Genomic DNA, 18,006 nt, shown 5'->3' with positions numbered 1-18,006 from the left:
TTATCTGTTTACATATATATTAGAGGCTATTTATATAGAAAATAAGTATACAACTCATATGACAATATTTTAGGTTCACACTATTTCAAATGAGACTGGTTTGGTTGTCTCCCTGAACAATATAGCTGCCATTTTCACACCATTCTGGAGGCTCGGACTAGAGGGAATATAACTACAGTGACTTTTTCGTAGCAGGTTAGAATAATTAACGTGGGAGGTTACGATACTTAGGTTAAGGTCAAGAAAAGGGTTAGGGTTAGAGGTAGGGCAGAGAGGAAGAGTCGAAGCAAGAGGGGTAACTAGGCCCAAAATCTGTCTTCTCCAGCAGGTGGCTTTTTTTCTGCTCACCAAGCGATGAGTTTTTGTATTGAGGTCAATGAGAGAGTGTCGACATTGGTAAACAAAACAGATAGATACGTGTTAAGAGTGTACTGATACAAATAGGACACTTGACATTCCGGTAATTTTGAGATAAAACACTTTATCGGAAATGTGCCTGTTGTTCACATGCATATCTGCCCGCTCTTTGGCTAGAATGGTAACACCTGATCTTACCTCCTCCCGACTGCCTTCCATTTTTGAATACATTTATTTTCATTGTTAAAGCGGCCACTTGCGTGGTCAATATAAAGTATAATCGCTGCGACGAAAAGTCTACCCGTCATGGGCGTATTCCCTCAAATCACAATCCATTCTGGAATTTTTGAGGGTTTAATTAACTCTAGTAATTTAATAGGATCTCTATGGTCACGTGTTACTCAGCCAGTCGCAGCAGCCAGGTACTTGGTGGAGCCAGTTTGCATGGATTATCGCGCTCACTAGCCAGTACACGTAACAGGTAGAGCCGTAAAATCATATGGAAACAAATCAAATATACTTTGGATACATTTCTAACGGTGTAGACTAAAAAGAAATACCACTACAGCCAGGTAAGTCGTGTATTGGTATTTCAACTTGCGCAAGGAGCATTCACTGTTGAGTTGTTCTTCATGGGTGAGGTCAGTCATAAACAAGTGAAGCCCGCTGGTAAACTAACTAACTAGCCAGCCACCTTGGTAGTAGGTAGGGTGGTGGGACAAGACATTCGGCATGCACTCTTTGTAGTGAACACCTTTTGATTAGTTTTAAGGTGTAGTGTTAGTCATAAATACATCCTCAAAATTAGCCCTATTAATGTAAATAGTTATAGCAAGTTATTTTGATAACTCACCTTTTGCCCACCAGTAATTCATTTCCGTTCTTTATCAGAATCAGAAATGTTCTATGTTACAGGTCTCATGACTCGTATTAACACACCCAGAGTTCCCCCAGAAAGTATTCACACCCCTTGACTTTTTACACATTTTGTTGTGTTGAGTTTAAAATGGATTAAATTGAGATTTTGTGTTACTGGCTTACAAAAAATGTCTATAATGTCTATCAGTGAAATAATGTTTAAAAAAATGTTAAGCTGAAACCCTTTGGTATGGCAAGCCTAAAGAATTTCAGGAGCATACATGTGCTTAACAAGTAACATATGTTGCATGGAGTCACTCTGTGCAAAACCGTGTTTAACATGATTGTTGAATGACTACCTCATGTCTGTATAACCACACACAGAATTATATGTATGGTCCCTCAGTCAAGCAGTGGATTTGAAACACCGATACAAACACAAAGACCAGAGATGTTTTCGAATGCCTCGAAAAGAAAGGCACCTTTTTTATTTTATTTGGGGTTAAAAAAATAAAAGCAAAAAAACATAAGCAGACATTGAGTATCTCTTTGAGCATGGTGAAGTTATTAACTACACGTTGAATGGCGTATCAGTACACCCAGTCATTACAAAGATACAGGTGTCCTTCCTTACTCAGTTGACAGAGAGGAAAGAAACTGCTCAGGGATTTCACCATTAGGCCAATAGTGACTTTAAAACCGTTATACAGTTTAATGGCTGTGATATGGGAACACTGAGGATGTATCAACAACATTGCAATTACTCCACAATACTAGCATAAATTACGAAGTGAAAAGAAGGAAGCCTGTACAGAATAAAAGTATTAAAAAACATTCATCTTGTTTGCAATAAGGTACTAAAGTAAAACTGCAACGAAATTAACTTAATGTTTCAAGACAAAGTTAATGTTTTGGGCAAACATCCTTGAATACCACTTAATATTTTAAAGTGTGGTGGCTGCATCATGTTATGGGTATGCTTGTCATCGGCAAGGACTAGGAAGTTTTTATTTATTTATAAAAAGAAACCGAATGGAGCTAAGCATGGGCAAAATCCTAAAGGAAAACCTGGTTGTCTGCTTTCCAACAGACACTGGGAGACAAATACACCTTTCAGCAGGTTAGTCACCTAAACCACAATGACAAATATACACTGGAGTTTCTTACCAAGATGACATTGAATGTCACTGAGTTGCCGAGTTACAGTTTTGACTTAAATTGGCTTGGAAATCTATGGCAAGGCTTAAATGGCTGTCAAGCGATAATCAATAACCAACTTGGCAGAGCTTGAAGAAATTAAAAATAATAATGTGCGAATATTGTACAATCCAGGTGTGCGAAGCTCTTGGAGACCCAGAAAGACTCAGCTGTAATCACTGCCAAAGGTGATTGTAACGTATTGACTCAGGGGTGTGAATACTTATGTAAATGAGATGTTTCTGTATTTCACTTTCAATAAATTAGCAAACATTTCTAAAAACAGATTTTCACTTTGTCATTATGGGGTATTGTGTGTGTGTGTGGGGAATATATATTTAATCCATTTTGAATTTAGGTTGTAACCCAACAAAATGTGGAATAAGTCTAGGGGTATGAATACTTTCTGAAGGCACTGTACTATAGACATAGTCCAGGTGTATGGTTGAATGAGCAGGTGATTCACAGTCAAGTCAGAAACATTGACCAGATGTCCTAAAGATAATCATACAAAGGCTCTGAACTGTAAGATGAGTGCTTTCACTCATAGATGGAACGAACCTCTTTTTGACTATTCTCCCAAAGATGTCCCAGACTGACTTTTTAAAAAGCTGAACAATAGGCTATATTTAACATTTATTCAAAGATGTTATGCTTTGTGATGGGGAATTGGGTTCCCAATGTGCATGTTGTGTATTGACACACAGCTGGTGTGGTAACATGATGTCAAATCCCAGTGCAATTGGTACATGTCAACTCTAGGTCTAGTGCTTTTATGCGCCTCGGAATTGGATAAGGACGCGCTAAGTTGTGTCCCAGATGTCTGTCTTTACTTGCAGCCTGTGAGAAAGACCCAATCATGTGACAGAGCCATATGAGTGAGAGGTGCTTTGGCATGCAGCCGGGAGAAGGGAATTATAATTATTATATTCAGCCGAAGGGCACAACAACCACTAGCCACAAAAGGCATGGATTTTTTTAAGGGGGCATTATGGCCGCCACACAAAGAATGCAGCCAGGAAATTTGAGGCATTATCAAGTGCTTGCCAAATTGTGAACGAGAGACTGAAGTGTGTACAGCCTGCGCAAAAAAAAACAAAGCAGAGCTCATGCCTTTCATGTGGTTAACTTTTTATGGCTGAGATCCCGCTAACGGGATCGATATGATAACAGCCAGTGAAAGTGCAGGGTGCCAAATTCCTCAAATATACAAGAAAGAATTTTACACCATTTTAAAGATGCACTTCTTGTTAATCCCACCACAGTGTCCGATGTCAAATAGGCTTTACGGCGAAAGCACCACAGACAATTATGTTAGGTGAGTGCCTATTCGCAGAAAAACACAGCCATTTTTCCAGCCAAAGAGAGGAGTCACAAAAAGCAGAAATAGAGAAATGAATCACTAACCTTTGATCTTCATCAGATGACACTCATAAGACTTTGTTACACAATACATGTATGTTTTGTTCGATAAAGTTCATATTTATATAAAAAAAATCACAGTATACATTGGCGCGTTGTGTTCAGTAGTGCCAAAAACATCCGGTGATTTTGCAGAGAGCCACATCAATTTACAGAAATACTCATCATAGATGTTGATGAAAACACAAGTGTTATAGATGGAACTTTAGGTAAACTTCTCCTTAATGCAACCTCTGTGTCATATTTCAAAAAAGCTTTACCGAAAAAGCAAACCATGCTATAATCTGAGTACGGCGCTCAGAGACAAAAACAAGCCAAACAGATATCAGCCATGTTGTGCAGTCAACAGAAGTCAGAAATAGCATTATAAATATTCACTTTGGTAAACAAATCCAATCTCATGACACGTGTGCAAGTCCAGTGGAAAGTATGGACGAAAAGTCCAAAAGTTATATTACAGGTTGTAGAAACATGTCAAACGAAGTACAGAATCAATCTTTAGGATGTTTTTAAGTTCTTGGTGACAGGGGGCAGTATTTTCACGTCCGGATGAAATGCATGCCCAAATTCAGCTGCTTGCTACTCATCCCCAGAAGATAAGATATGCATAGTATTAGTAGATTTTGATAGAAATCACTCTGAAGTGTCTAAAACGGTTCGAATCATGTCTGTGAGTATAACAGAACTTATGTAGCAGGCAAAACCCAGAGGATAAACCATTCAGATTTTTGTTTGAAGTCACTCTCTTTTCAATGGGTTTTCATTGGGAATCCAGATTTCTAAGGCACCTTCTTGCAGTTCCTACCGCTTCCACTGGATATCAAGTCTTTAGAAATTGGTTGAGGTTATTCCTTTGTGTAATAAAGAAGTAGCCCTGTTCAGAACGAGGGTCACTTGTAGTGTAATGTTAGAGGTGCGTGACCAGAAAGCTAGCTAGTTTGTTTTCCTCCTGTATTGAACACAGATCATCCCGTCTTCAATTTTATCAATTTATTTACATTAAAAAATACATAAAGTTGTATTACAAAAGTAGTTTGAAATGTTTTGGCAAAGTTTACAGGTAACTTTTGAGATATTTTGTAGTCACGTTACGCAAGTTGGACCGGTGTTTTTCTGGATCAAACGTGCCAAATAAATGGACATTTTGGATATATATTAACGGAATTAAAAAGGACCATTTGTGATGTTTATGGGACATATTGGGGTGCCAACAAAAGAAGCTCGTCAAAGGTAAGGCATAAAATATATTTTTATTTCTGCGTTTTGTGTCACGCCTGCAGAGTTGATATATGCTTTTCTCGCTTTGTTTACAGAGGTGCTATCCTCAGATAATAGCATTGTTTGCTTTCACCGAAAAGCCTTTTTGAAATCTGACATGTTGGCTGGATTCACAACAAGTGTAGCTTTAATTTGCAATCTTGCATGTTTGATTTAATGAAAGTTAGATTTTTTTATAGTAATTTATTTGTATTTGGCAATCTGCACGCTATAGCGTCCCACATATCCAAGAGAGGTTAACATAAATCTTCAATAATGTTCCAACCGGAGAATTCCTTTGTATATAGAAATGCAATGGAACAGAGCTAACTATCACGTGAGCGTGCGAGACTGAGCTCGTGGCTCTCTGCCAGACCTCTGACTCATTCCCCTCTCATTTGCCCCACTTCACAGTAGAAGCCTCAAACAAGGTTCTAAAGACTGTTGACATCTAGTTGAAGCCTTAGGAAGTACAATATGACCAATATCCCACTGTATTTTCAATGGTAATGAGTTGAAAACCTACAAACCTCAGATTTCCCACTTTCTGGTTGGATTTTTTTTCTCAGGTTTTTGCCTACCATATGAGTTCTGTTATACTCAAAAGATAATTCAAACAGTGTTTTCCATCTAAATATACTAATAATATGCATATCTTAGCTTCTGGGACTGAGTAGCAGGCAGTTTACTCTGGGCATCTATGGGCACCTTATTCATCCAAGCTACTCAATACTGCCCCCAGCCATAAGAAGTTTTAAGTATCCCATTAGCTGCTGCCAAGGAAGCAGATACTCTTCCTGGGGTTAAGCCAGTTATATACAATTTAAAATAATACATGACATTTCATAACACTTTTCACCACACATTGTGTTCCCTCAGGACACTACTCTACTACCACATCTCTACAACACAAAAGCTGTGTGTGTGTGTGTGTGTGTGTGTGTGTGTCTTCAGTCTCTACTGTTCCATAAGGTGTATTTCTATCTGTTTCTTAAATGTGATTTTAATGCTTGCATGAGTTACTTGATGTGGAATAGAATTCCATATAGTCATGGTGATGTATAGTACTGTGTGCCTCCCATTGTCTGTTCTGGACTTGGACTGTGACGAGACCTCTGGTGGCATGTCTTGTGGGGTATGCATGGGTGTCCGAGCTGTTTGCTAGTAGTTTTAAACAGACAGCTCAGTGCATGGAACGTGTCAATACTTCTCACAAAAACAAGTAGTGATGAAGTCAATCTCTTCTCTACTTTGAGCCATGAGAGATTTACATGCATATTATTGTTAGCTCGCCATGTGCATTTAAGGGCCAGTAGTGCTGCCCTGTTCTGAGCCAATTGTAGTTTTCGGAGGTCCCTCTTTGTGGCACCTGACCACACGACTGAACAGTATTCCAGGTGCAAAACTAGAGCCTGAAGCCTGTAGGAAAAGCAGTGCTTTATTATGGACAGACTTCACATTTGAGATGTTACATCAACATGTTTTGACCATGACAGTGTCATGACATTGACCTGTGGGTAAGGTTTATGACTCCCCCCAACCCCCATAAATACCTTTCTCCCTTTCCTCACTTGACTCTACTGAATGTTAAACATAGAGAGTCAGGGAGCATCAAAAGGTGGGGGGAAAGGAACCATATTTAGGTAATCCAACCAGTTGAAAATATGCGTTGGTACTTAATGAATATGATGTCAGTTCGGTTGTCATCTGAGACATTCTTATTAAAGATAGGATGACAAACTGTATTCTGGAAAGTCTACACATTATAGTTATCAGATACACATGGAATTGTTGTGCAATTTAAATATTTAAATATGAAACTATTTGTGAAAAGGTTAAATGGAATTTTAGCTTCCAAATGAGAGAATTTGGTTTTCATAAGGGTAAAGCTCTGCTCACTCAGGGGCCCGCCCATTTGAAGAGACATTGGTTGTAAACTATGAAACATGCCCTCTCTCCTACCACTATATAAAGCCCTTAACGAAAATGTAACCTCCGGTTCTGAGGACGTGAGGAGTGTGGTCCCACGTTAAAAGGACGAACATGTCAACTACAGAACTAAGCACACCTCAGAGTGAGCTTTGGTTTGCGAATGGTATGAACTTTGAACTCTTACTCACTATAGAAGTGATACCTCCTAGCTGTTGAGTTAGCAGCGGCCGCTGTAAACGTGGGCTAGGAAAGGACTGACGACGGATCCAGTCTAACACACAACAACGATACTACAACGAGCCAGTTTACTACCAGAGACATTCTTCCGAGGATAGGAAGATCTCTGTTGGGCAACACGGCCAGCATCTACGACCAACCTACCGATGCGCAGCTCAGAGTAAATATTTATTGCATTTTCCTTTTCCAAATGTGTGGTAATTTAGATTGCATAAAATACTGTATTTACGATAGCATAGCTTCTCCCTTTGTTCCTCAGGCTTCCCGCTCTTTCACTCAAACCCAACCCCTTTTCCTTTGTGTAACCAGCCGTCATGTCGGCTCCGTCAACCAGGGACGTTTTCTGTATGACATCATTTGCATTCTGTGTATATGTAATTCTGTGTGGTTATTTAGTAAATAAATAATGAAACCAACGTTTGTATTGCTGATTCAACTTGTTAGCCAGGGTTTGTGAAGATTTCTGAAAGTTGTAAATTCTTGGTTGAGACTTGGTTGAGACTAAGGTGACGATTAATATTGACTGCTATTGATGTAAAATATTACTAGGTCTTTAAGAGTTTATTCGGAAGATAACAGCTCTATAAACATTATTTTGTGGTGCCCCGACTTTCTAGTTAATTACAGTTACATGATTAGCTTAATCAGGTAATATTCATTACAGAGAAAGGATTTTATAGAATAGCATGTCATATCACTTAATCCGGCATAGCCAAAGACACGACAACAGTTTTACAATCCAGGGTTACTCCAAGCAGTTTTGTCACCTCAACTTGCTCAATCTTCACATTTATTTATGACAATATTTAGTAAAGGTTTAGTGAAGGATTTGTCCCAAATGCAATGCTTAGTTTGAAATATTTATGACTAACTTATTCCTTGCCACCCATTCAGAATTTAACTTCAGCTCCTTAAGGGTTGCAGTGATTTCATTCGCTGTAGTAGCTGACATGTTGAGTCATCCTCATGCATACACACTGGTTTTACGCATGGCCAGTGGCATGTCATTAGTAAACATTGAAAAAAGTAAGAGGCAGCGGTGTAAGGCATTGCAGTGCTGAGGCACCACTACATCCTCGGGTTCGATCCCAGGCTGTGTCACAGATGGCCGTGATCGGGCGCCCCACGGGGTGGCGCACAATTGGCCCAGCTTCGTCCGGGTTAGGGGGAGGGTCTGGCTCGGGAGATTTCCTTGGCTCATTGTGCTCTAGTGACACCCTGTGGCGGGCCGGGCGCCTGCAGGCTGATTTCGGTCATCAGTTGGATGGTGTTTCCTCTGACTCATTGGTGAGGCTGGCTTCCGGGGTTAAGCAACCAGTGTGTCAAGAAGCAGTGTGGCTTAGCAGGTCATGTTTTGGAGGCTGCATGGCTCTCAACCTTCGCCTCCCGATTCTGTTGGAGAGTTGCAGCGATGAGACTACCGATTTAGATATTCCAAAATTGGGTAGATAAAGGAGGTAAAAAATGAAAAAGGGGCCTTGTTAGCTGCTCTGGGGAATTCCTGATTTCTACCTGTATTATGTTGGAATGGCTACCATTTTTAAAGAACACACCCTCTGTGTTCTGTTAGACCGGTAACTCTTTATCCACAATATAGCAGGGGTGTAAAGCCATAACACCATTTTTTTTCCATCAGCAGACTATGATCGATAATATCAAAAGCCGCACTGAAGTCTAACAAAACATATCCCACAATCTTTTTATCATAAATTTCTCTCAGCCAAGTGCTGTGCTTGTTGAATGTCCTTCCCTAGAAGCATGCTGAAAGTCTGTTTTATCAATTTGTTTTCAGTAAAATGCTATCTGGTCAACAACAACTTTACTAAGGGTTGGTAACAGGCTGATTTTGGTTGACTATTTGAGCCAGTAAAGGGGATTTACTATTCTTGGGGAGCGGAATTACTTTTGATCCCTCAAGGCCTGAGGGAACACACTTTCTAGTAAGCTTAGATTGAAGATATGGCAAATGGGAGTGGCAATATCATCTGCTGTTATCCTCAGTAATTTTCCATCCAGGTTATCAGACCCTGGTCGTTTGTCATTATTGATAGACAACCATTTTTTCACCTCTTCCACACTCCCTTTATGGTACAGTTGCTCTAAATGAGAATGTGTTCTCAGTCAACTTACCTGGTAAAAAATAACATTTCAGAATTGCAATGTTTGTCTTTCATAATTTGATCAGTAATACTTGGATGTATAGTGTCAGCGTTTTCTAATATTGCCAAAGAAAAAAAAACATTAAAGTAATTGGCAATGACAGTGGGTTTTGTGATGAATGAGCCATCTGATTCAATGAGTGATGGAGCTGAGTTTATCCATTTGCCCAGAAATTAATTTAAGGTGTACCAAAGCTTTTTACTATAATTATTTTGTCTTCTATCTTTGTTTGATAGTGTACTTAATCATTTTATTCAGTTTAGTCACATGACTTCTCAATTTACAATACATTTGCCAATCGTTTCTGCAGCAAGACTTATTTGCCATTCCTTTTTGCCTCATCCCTCTTAACTATAACATTTTTCAATTCCCCATCAATCCATTGGGATTTACGTTTTTTGTTGTAATTTCCTTAATGGATGCATGCTTATTAGTAACTGGACACACTTATGAAATGGCTTATTCAAGTGAAGCGTTTGATTGCTCCTCATTACACACCAAAGACCAATAAACATTTTTTACATCAACAACAAGAATCACTACAAAACGTATTGTATGACCTCTTATACACTATATTAGACTGAGTCTTTAGAACTTTGGTTTTCCTATGTATGGCTACTATATTGTGATCACTACATCCAATGGATTTGGATACTCCATTAAAGTTAATTTCTGCAGCATTCGTAAAGATGTGATCAATACATGTTGATAATTTCATTCCTGTGCTGTTTGTAACTACCCTGGTAGGTTGATTGATAACCTGAACCAGATTTCGGGCACTAGTTACAGTTTGAAGCTTTTTCTTGAGTGGGCAGCTTGATGAAATCCAGAAAATATTGAAATCACCCAGAGAATATATCTCTCTGTTGATGGCACATACATTATCAATAATTTCACACACGTTATCCAGATACTGACTGTTAGCACTTGATGGTCAATAGCAGCTTCTCACAAGAATGGGCTTTAGGTGAGGCAGATGAAGCTGTAGCCACATTACTTCAACAGTAGTTAACATGAGATCCTCTCTAAGCTTCACAGGAATATGGTTCTGAATATAAATGGCATCACCTCCACCATTGGCATTTGTCTTTTCTGTAGATGTTATAGCCATGCATTGCTACCACTGTATCATCAAAGGTATTATCTAAATGTCTTTCGGAGATGACAATATGAATTTAATCTGTTACTAGAAAGTTAGTGATTTCATTAACCTTGTTTTTTAAGCTACATATGTTAACTTAGCACTTTTCTGGGATGCTTGATAGTTTTCATTGGTTTACTGGGAAGCTTAGAAGAGGTAGACATGCTCATGTTATTTATGTTAGTGCAGGGTGAGCTGCACACTGGACTTCCTACTAGGGCACACCGCCTCAGTGATAACAGTATAACTATAGCTTCATAGGGACATGATTACTGCATACAATAGCCGTAGGATCAGCAGAGGCATTCAGGGGAGTTAGAGGGACATATGAGGTTACTTACATTGTCTTCCAAAGCCCCTGGGATAATGTACATTTGGTCAAGCATTATGACAACTCAGTGACACAATGGTATGAATTAATGGATCTGGGCTTGGGTCATTGATAAGTCATTGTCTCAATGCTGGGAAATGCTTATGATGCTGTGAAAGGATCCAGGAACCCAAATGATTTGGGTGGATCCCATCCTCCTTATAAAACAAGCTTTGTTTCCAGAAGGTATCAAAATTGTCAAATGTTACACCTGCAGAGCTGCAATAGTCACGTAGCCAGTTATGGAGGGCTAAGAGTCTGCTGAAATGTTCAATGCCACGATTGAGGGCCCAGTGCCAGATATTATGGGGCATTTTGTTGGTGTAAAGCAGAGACCCAATAAGTTCTTTAAAATTGATCTTCAGCTGTTCTGAGCTGCCTTTTGATAATGTCATTCAATCCCACATGAACTATGATAGACTCAATTTCCTGATGCAGTTTTAAAATGCTTGGGAGCAGCTTATTAAGGTCCTCTGCTCCTGGATAGCACAACATTTTTGCTCCAGGGACTGAGACATTTTTCACCATTGAACTGCCCAGTACAACGGCGTGCGACGGGGATGGAGAAATCTGCCCATTCCTACCCCTCACACAATTTGTGGAACCTTTCACAGGCCCATGAGAAGCAGGATAGCATACGCCCGCAGCTCCTGGCAATAGGTCCAGACCTCTCACAGCAGGCAGTGCCCCATCAGGTCCAGAAAGCGGGAAAGGAGCCGAACTCTACGACAAAGCCGTTGCTAGAGTCTGTAGCTGGAGTCAGCACAGCCATCGCAGTCCCTGCGACGAAGGTGCAGGTAGATCAGACACCAGGGCGGCGACGCTATTCCTCACCTGTCGCAGACACACTAGTCCGCTTAGCAGCATGATGCTGCCTTTGGTTTCAAATGAAGTGCTGATTTGAAACAATCCTCTTGCTGTTCTCAGTCTACTCCAATTACAAGATGGAGGAGAAGCCGACGGAGATGACTTCCTTGGCTGGTAAGTTCCAGGTAGCACAGGCCGTTCGGATAGGGATAGATGACAAGGATGTGGGATACATCCACAAAGCCCGAGCAGCGTCCAGCCATAGGAGTTGAGAACGAGGACCTTCCAATGAGCTTTTTCCCCATAAGTTTGTGCAGAATTGAAATTGACTTGCTAAGGATAGCCAACTCATTCCCGTAATCCTCCGCAAACAATTGCCGCATTGATACTCTGGATTGTCAATATTGTCCCGGACAAGAGAGTAGTAAACACAGCGTTGGAAATGTTCATTAGCTATCCCAGGCAAAGCGGGCTCCATTGCAACCTAGCTAGCTAGTCGGTAGCAGGTGTTGACACAAACACTTATGAACAAAATAAAACTTCATAAACAACCGATCGAGGCGCAGGAGGCGTCTGAGTTTGTGACCGGTTGCCTGTTTATACTGAAGTCATTGTATATAAAATATGTTTTACACAAATGTTTTGTTAAAGCCTAATATGAAGTCCCCAGTGGCTGATCTCAACAAACAACCCTGGTCCTTGACAAGGAAGCCATTCACAGAAAAAAAAGTTTTGCAATTATTTGTATTGTATTATTCCTAATTAATTAACTTTCTCACCCTAAAAACAAATCTGGTGGCCTATTGTAATTTGTATACAATTTATTCATCTGAGCTAGTGAAAATAACCTAGTCCTGAACTGTGTGTGTGTGTGTGTGGTGTGTGTGTGTTCCACGGAATGGTGTTTTACAACAGTGGCTATGACACAAGGAGTGTCATAGCCACTGTTCATACCCAGCCCCATGGAACACACGGTCACTGCCATTTTTACTCTGCTGGTTAATCAGTTATAGTACAACAACTTCTTTATGTACAGCAGTAGCCTACAGATTAGGAGAGTGCATTTTAGCTCAAGTCAAATGTAGAGGCACTACTAAGTCTCAGGCCTGTAGGCCTATTCTCAGAACATCTGCACCAAATCCAGATGATAATATTGGAGTGGATGGTCAGTGCAAGTTTGTTTTGGGGGCTGCCATATCAGGTATTCTGCAAAGTACACATCTAGATGCCCTTTGCCTTCTGTAGTGGAGCTCTACACATTGAACTATGCCAGTGGTTGAACCAAATATCTGCGTTAAACATATCTTCATAACATAAGAGTCCTGAACTGTTTAGAGAGCATGACGCTCTGTATGATCGCCTCCACCTCACCTCTCTTCTCACTCAGACTTTCCTGGTATTTACAGGTAGCCTTTGAACCCTTTCCCACTTTCCTCTCTCTAGGCCGATAGAAATTAAATCGATCTATCAAAAAGTTTTGGGATTACTAAAATGTGTAACATACCTGTGGTCGATCGATCGCAGGTATGTTAGACTAAAATGTGTATCAGGGCATGCTAGCAGATAGCTTCTGGGGAAGTAGATAAAGGGCATCCTTGCCAAAATCCCATAATATGCCTTTAACACCTGCCAAATGCGGGTAGAATGTTATGGTGTCAAATCTGATCCATTAGTTGAACGAGCACGAGATGAAACATCATTGCGCGAGCTAACACTGAGTCGAGAGAAAAGAAAATGGTCGAGCGAGCAAGGAGAGGATCGGTCCCGCGAGTGTGCAGGCCAGTCGTGCGCAAATTTAAATTTAATAGCTTGCAAGTGTGACTTTGAGAGAGCAGAACATCATTTTCACAGATCAAAAATAAGTGTCCAGTGTTGTGATTACTATTATGAACCTTTTATTTGCGATGCACTGCACAAAATTAAAATCAGGCAGTCAGCTCTAGAAAACATCATAAAACAAGTCCACTAATTGCAGGCAGGATCCAATATGTGACTCGTTTGTTGCGCATCACTAATTCACATGAGCGCCATCTGAACGTAAATTTTATTTTTATCAAAATGCGTTTTTTGGCAGAAATGCCTTCTGGAACATGTGAACTTTCATGTGCCTTCTGTAGCTCAGTTGGTAGAGCATGGAGCTTGTAACCACAGGGTAGTGGGTTCGATCCCCGGGACCACCCATACGTAGAATGTATGCACACATGAATGTAAGTCGCTTTGGATAAAAGCGTCTGCTAAATGGCATTTATTATTATTATATTATATTATATTATTATTATTATTATTATTAACAAATGTGTATGCCATTTAGTAAATGCAAATTAAATTAAATTACGAGCCTAGTTGGTTTAGCCATGGAAAAAGACAGCAACCTTCCCGCTAGCCATGATTGGCTAAGATAATGAGTAGGCTGGACATCCCGAGCGACGAGTTCGGATTGGTGTGTCATGTAGCACACTTCTGTCTACAATATGAGCTGGTCAGTATGTGTAGGTAATCCTTTCTAACGCTACTTAAAAAAAAGATATCACGTAGTAGACCTGCGTAAGGGTTGCTCTTCATTTTCTGGAGAGCCGAGATTTGAAATCAGTGGATTTAGAGTATGATAACTGAGGAGATGGAGAAAATTCTGGCGTTTGTCTGCATATTTGCAATCAAGAGCCGAAAAGGGAACACAGAAGGCCGTTTGTATAAAACACCTGTCCAGATTGCATCTTCAAACTAAGGGCAACCATGGCATCCATGACAGAGAGGGAGAGTCTAGCTAGCTCCATTTTCTGATATTACAGGTTACAAATTTTGTCCATTTTAATTTCAAGTTAAATTGTACTGTTAGTAGGACGGACAATAGAATGAGTCAAAATTCACCCGAGCGAGCCCATAGCAAATTAATGGAATCTAATGTTCGCAGAGCCTGTTGAGTGATGCTTAGAATTCCATTTAGCCTAAATGGCACAAAAGAATGTATCCCTTTTTATTTTACCACCACAATCTGCTCGTCGGATGAAACTGGGAAAAAAACAACTTGTGTAGAAAGTAACATCCGCACCTCGATGGTGTCAACTGTGCTTATGTCTGCATAATGAGAAGGTAGGGAAAAATGAAAACTTCTGACTTTTTATGGCCTTGTGATCGGTGACAACTGAGCTCGCTGCCCAGACTTACATAATTACAAAGAGATTCTCCTGATTTTAAAATGGTGCCCGACTTAAAAATATATAAATATACACATTGTGAAGTATTTGGCAAAATAAACCAGCATGCCTCTCCATAGAAAAATAATGGGGGGAGCTCAACGTTTAAAGGGCAAAAATTATTTTGGGGCTAACATTGGATGACAACCGAGCTCGCTGCCCAGACTTAGAAAATGGTGTCCGACTTTTAAAAAATCTAAATATACACATTGCGAGATATTTGGCAAAATAGACATACCTGTATTTCCCCTATATGAACAGGACACCCTCGAGTTCCATGAGTAATATTTTGTTGTTTACATTTTAACTACCAGCAACGTGGGCAGGTCTCATTGCCAACAATAGCGAAGCAGACATTGTGACGTTGAACAATGGGCTGGGAATAGAATGTTCATCACCTGTTGAGTATGGCCGGTGTCAGTAAATGTTGGCAAAAAAGCGTGATTACATTTTTACCAGCAGTACAGTTGCAATCACCAATGCACTGGATAACATAACAGCCTAACCAGCTCTGCTAGGATGACTAAAATGGTCAGAGTTCCTTCATTTGTGTCTGGAAGTAGTAGCTAGCAAGCTAGCCAACGTTAGCTCGGGTGCTTGACTGCTGCTGTTAGGGCAGAATGCTCAGATTAACTCTACACCCAGAGCACACTGGGGCGGCAGGGTAGCCTAGTGGTTAGAGTGTTGGACTAGTAACCGAAAGGTTGCAAGTTCGAATCTCCGAGCTGACAAGGTACAAATCTGTCGTTCTGCCCCTGAACAGGCAGTTAACCCACTGTTCCTTGAAAATAAGAATTTGTTCTTGCCTAGTAAAATAAAAAATACAACTCTGGCACTCCAGATTAAATTTACAACCACACCTGTATTATAAGACAGCCTTTTTCTTGAAGTCTTTGGTTGTTTAGTACATAGCCTCACATATGAATCCGTAAAGAGATGGGTGGGGCTAAAGTTGAAGAGGGTGTGAAAGATGCTGAATGGGTGTAGACAAAGAAGAGCCAGTAGGTACCAGAACATTCAAGGGCCATTTTCTCAAAATCAAGGTTTATCAACTTTCAAAGCAGAATTACTTTCCCATTGTTCCTCAACTGTAGTGTATGATATACAAGTTTCTAGCTCTGAGACTCTACTGTTTATCCAAGGTAAAAAAATTAATTAAAAAAATTTGCTCCATAAAGTCGAGACTGTCGGTTATGTATTTGGAGGGTTAAGCCCAGGGAAGGACACACACACAGCCCAGGGAAGGACACACACAGCACAGCACAGCACAGCACGCACAGCACAGCACAGCACAGCACAGCACAGCACAGCACAGCACAGCACAGCACAGCACATTGGGGATTTTGAATTATATGACAGAAAGGAGAGAACCTACTATCGTTCATCCAGTACATAACTAGTCCCAAATAATAAAATGTAAACTCAACAGCTAAACTCAGATTAACATGTCTGAATCATCTTTATTGACCAAATACATTTGCATGTATAGGAATGACTGAAATGGTGCTGCCACAAACAGAATATACAGACAAAAAAAAATACAACGCAGAATTTCCACAGATCCATCCTCGTATAGTATGAACACTATAAGCAGCAGGTAGCCTAGTGGTTAAGAGCGTTGGGCTAGTAACTGAAAAGTCGCTGGTTCGAATCCAGAGCTGACAATGTGACAAATCTGAGCGAGGTACTAATCGCACTGGATAAGGTCCTTGCCGCCATAGGCGAAACCAAGAAACTAGAATAGTCCCAGTATCAAAATTATGTTGAAAATACATTGAAGTTAGGTTAAATTTAGTTTCTGAATTAAAGGTGAAAAGGTATTTTCCGAATGTTTCAAAAGGCGTCGCGCTTACTGAGGTGTAAACCTACAGTTTTGTCCGAAATTTTTAAGCTCTGAATATCAGCTACCCAACTTTATCAGTTCTCATGAGCCTATTTGCAATGTGTTTGCACAGCGGGAAATGCAAAAGTATTTTATTTTTCACTATAATCAGCTTGCCAAAAATGGATGGATACAAACTTGAAACCACTGATCATGACAATGGGGTGAAACAACTGGACAACAGTTATTCTCCATTTTGCTTTGACCTGACCTGTTTTTAGGATATGTTTGTTAACATGAGAGCAATTTTTTTTTGATTGAGCTCCAGGAGAAACCTGCATGATGTAAACAGTGTCCGTCTCATTACATTGTCATACATTTCATCTCCAGCCTGTAGTAGGTTTAAGAAAAGGCCACATGCTCTTTCTACCATATCCTATATCTGCTCCATGATTTATGTTGCTTAGATTTTTTTTACAGAACGTTGGTGGAGCGCTGCAGAGATGTCTCTCTCCAACAGCACTCTGGAGAAGCGCACTGGGAATGGACAAGCAAAATATGTTGTGACCCTGCCTTAGACAAAGTGGGCACTTACTATCAAAGTGCGGCATCAGCGCTCCCCGAAAAAGCCCATATGCAACTGGGTGAGAGATTTTCATAGTTTTTTAGCAAAATTATGTGAGGTTTTATGTGTTGTTTGAGGCGCTTCTTGGTCAGTTTAGCTCAGAAAATGCCCCCTCTCAATCTTTTGCCAAAGGCGGCCGCTTAATCCGGCCTAATGAGCGGGCTGGCCGAGCACACACGTCTCCCGCCCTCCCCACCACTCACGCAGTCACCAACAGCCAGCCTCAGTTAACAGCATGTCACAGTGAAATAGATTTGTTTTAAGAGAAATGCCACGGCGGCCGCGGGGGAATTTAGAAGTAGCCCAAAAACCTGCAACCCGCGACCAATACATTTTCACCCGCAACATCGTTATCAAAATTGCCCAATTTGCGAGAAATGCTCGGACATGGCAACCCTGGTGGTCAGCCTCTGTTACTCTAGTCAGATTCTAACAGGCACAAGTGATTATTTGAGTGGCCCTGTTACTGCGATAACCTTAAAGGGGCAGCGGAGAGTTTGATCAAATCAAATGTGATATTTTAGAAAAAAAGACATCACATTGAGCAATATACCATATTACTTCTTGCCAGTAATACAGTCATTGTTTTAAAAACATTACTAAGCATGTTCATCTTTTAATATTTTT

General features: G+C 40.4%; 1 protein-coding gene across 1 annotated transcript in view; it reads left to right on the top strand.

Moving 5' to 3' along the window:
- Positions 1 to 678: 678 nt before the first annotated feature.
- si:ch211-129c21.1 (uncharacterized protein LOC563087 homolog) overlaps positions 679 to 18,006 on the top strand; it is a 29,952-nt gene continuing 12,624 nt past the window's right edge. The window contains exon 1 of the mRNA XM_046352668.1: positions 679 to 929. The gene's annotated coding sequence lies outside the window, so the exon portion shown is untranslated. The remainder of the gene's footprint in view (positions 930 to 18,006) is intronic.

Source organism: Oncorhynchus gorbuscha, linkage group LG06 (genome assembly GCF_021184085.1).
Source record: "Oncorhynchus gorbuscha isolate QuinsamMale2020 ecotype Even-year linkage group LG06, OgorEven_v1.0, whole genome shotgun sequence".
NCBI lineage: Eukaryota > Metazoa > Chordata > Actinopteri > Salmoniformes > Salmonidae > Oncorhynchus > Oncorhynchus gorbuscha.
Note: the sequence above shows the minus strand (reverse complement) of the source record. Positions and strands in the feature narration are given on the sequence as shown.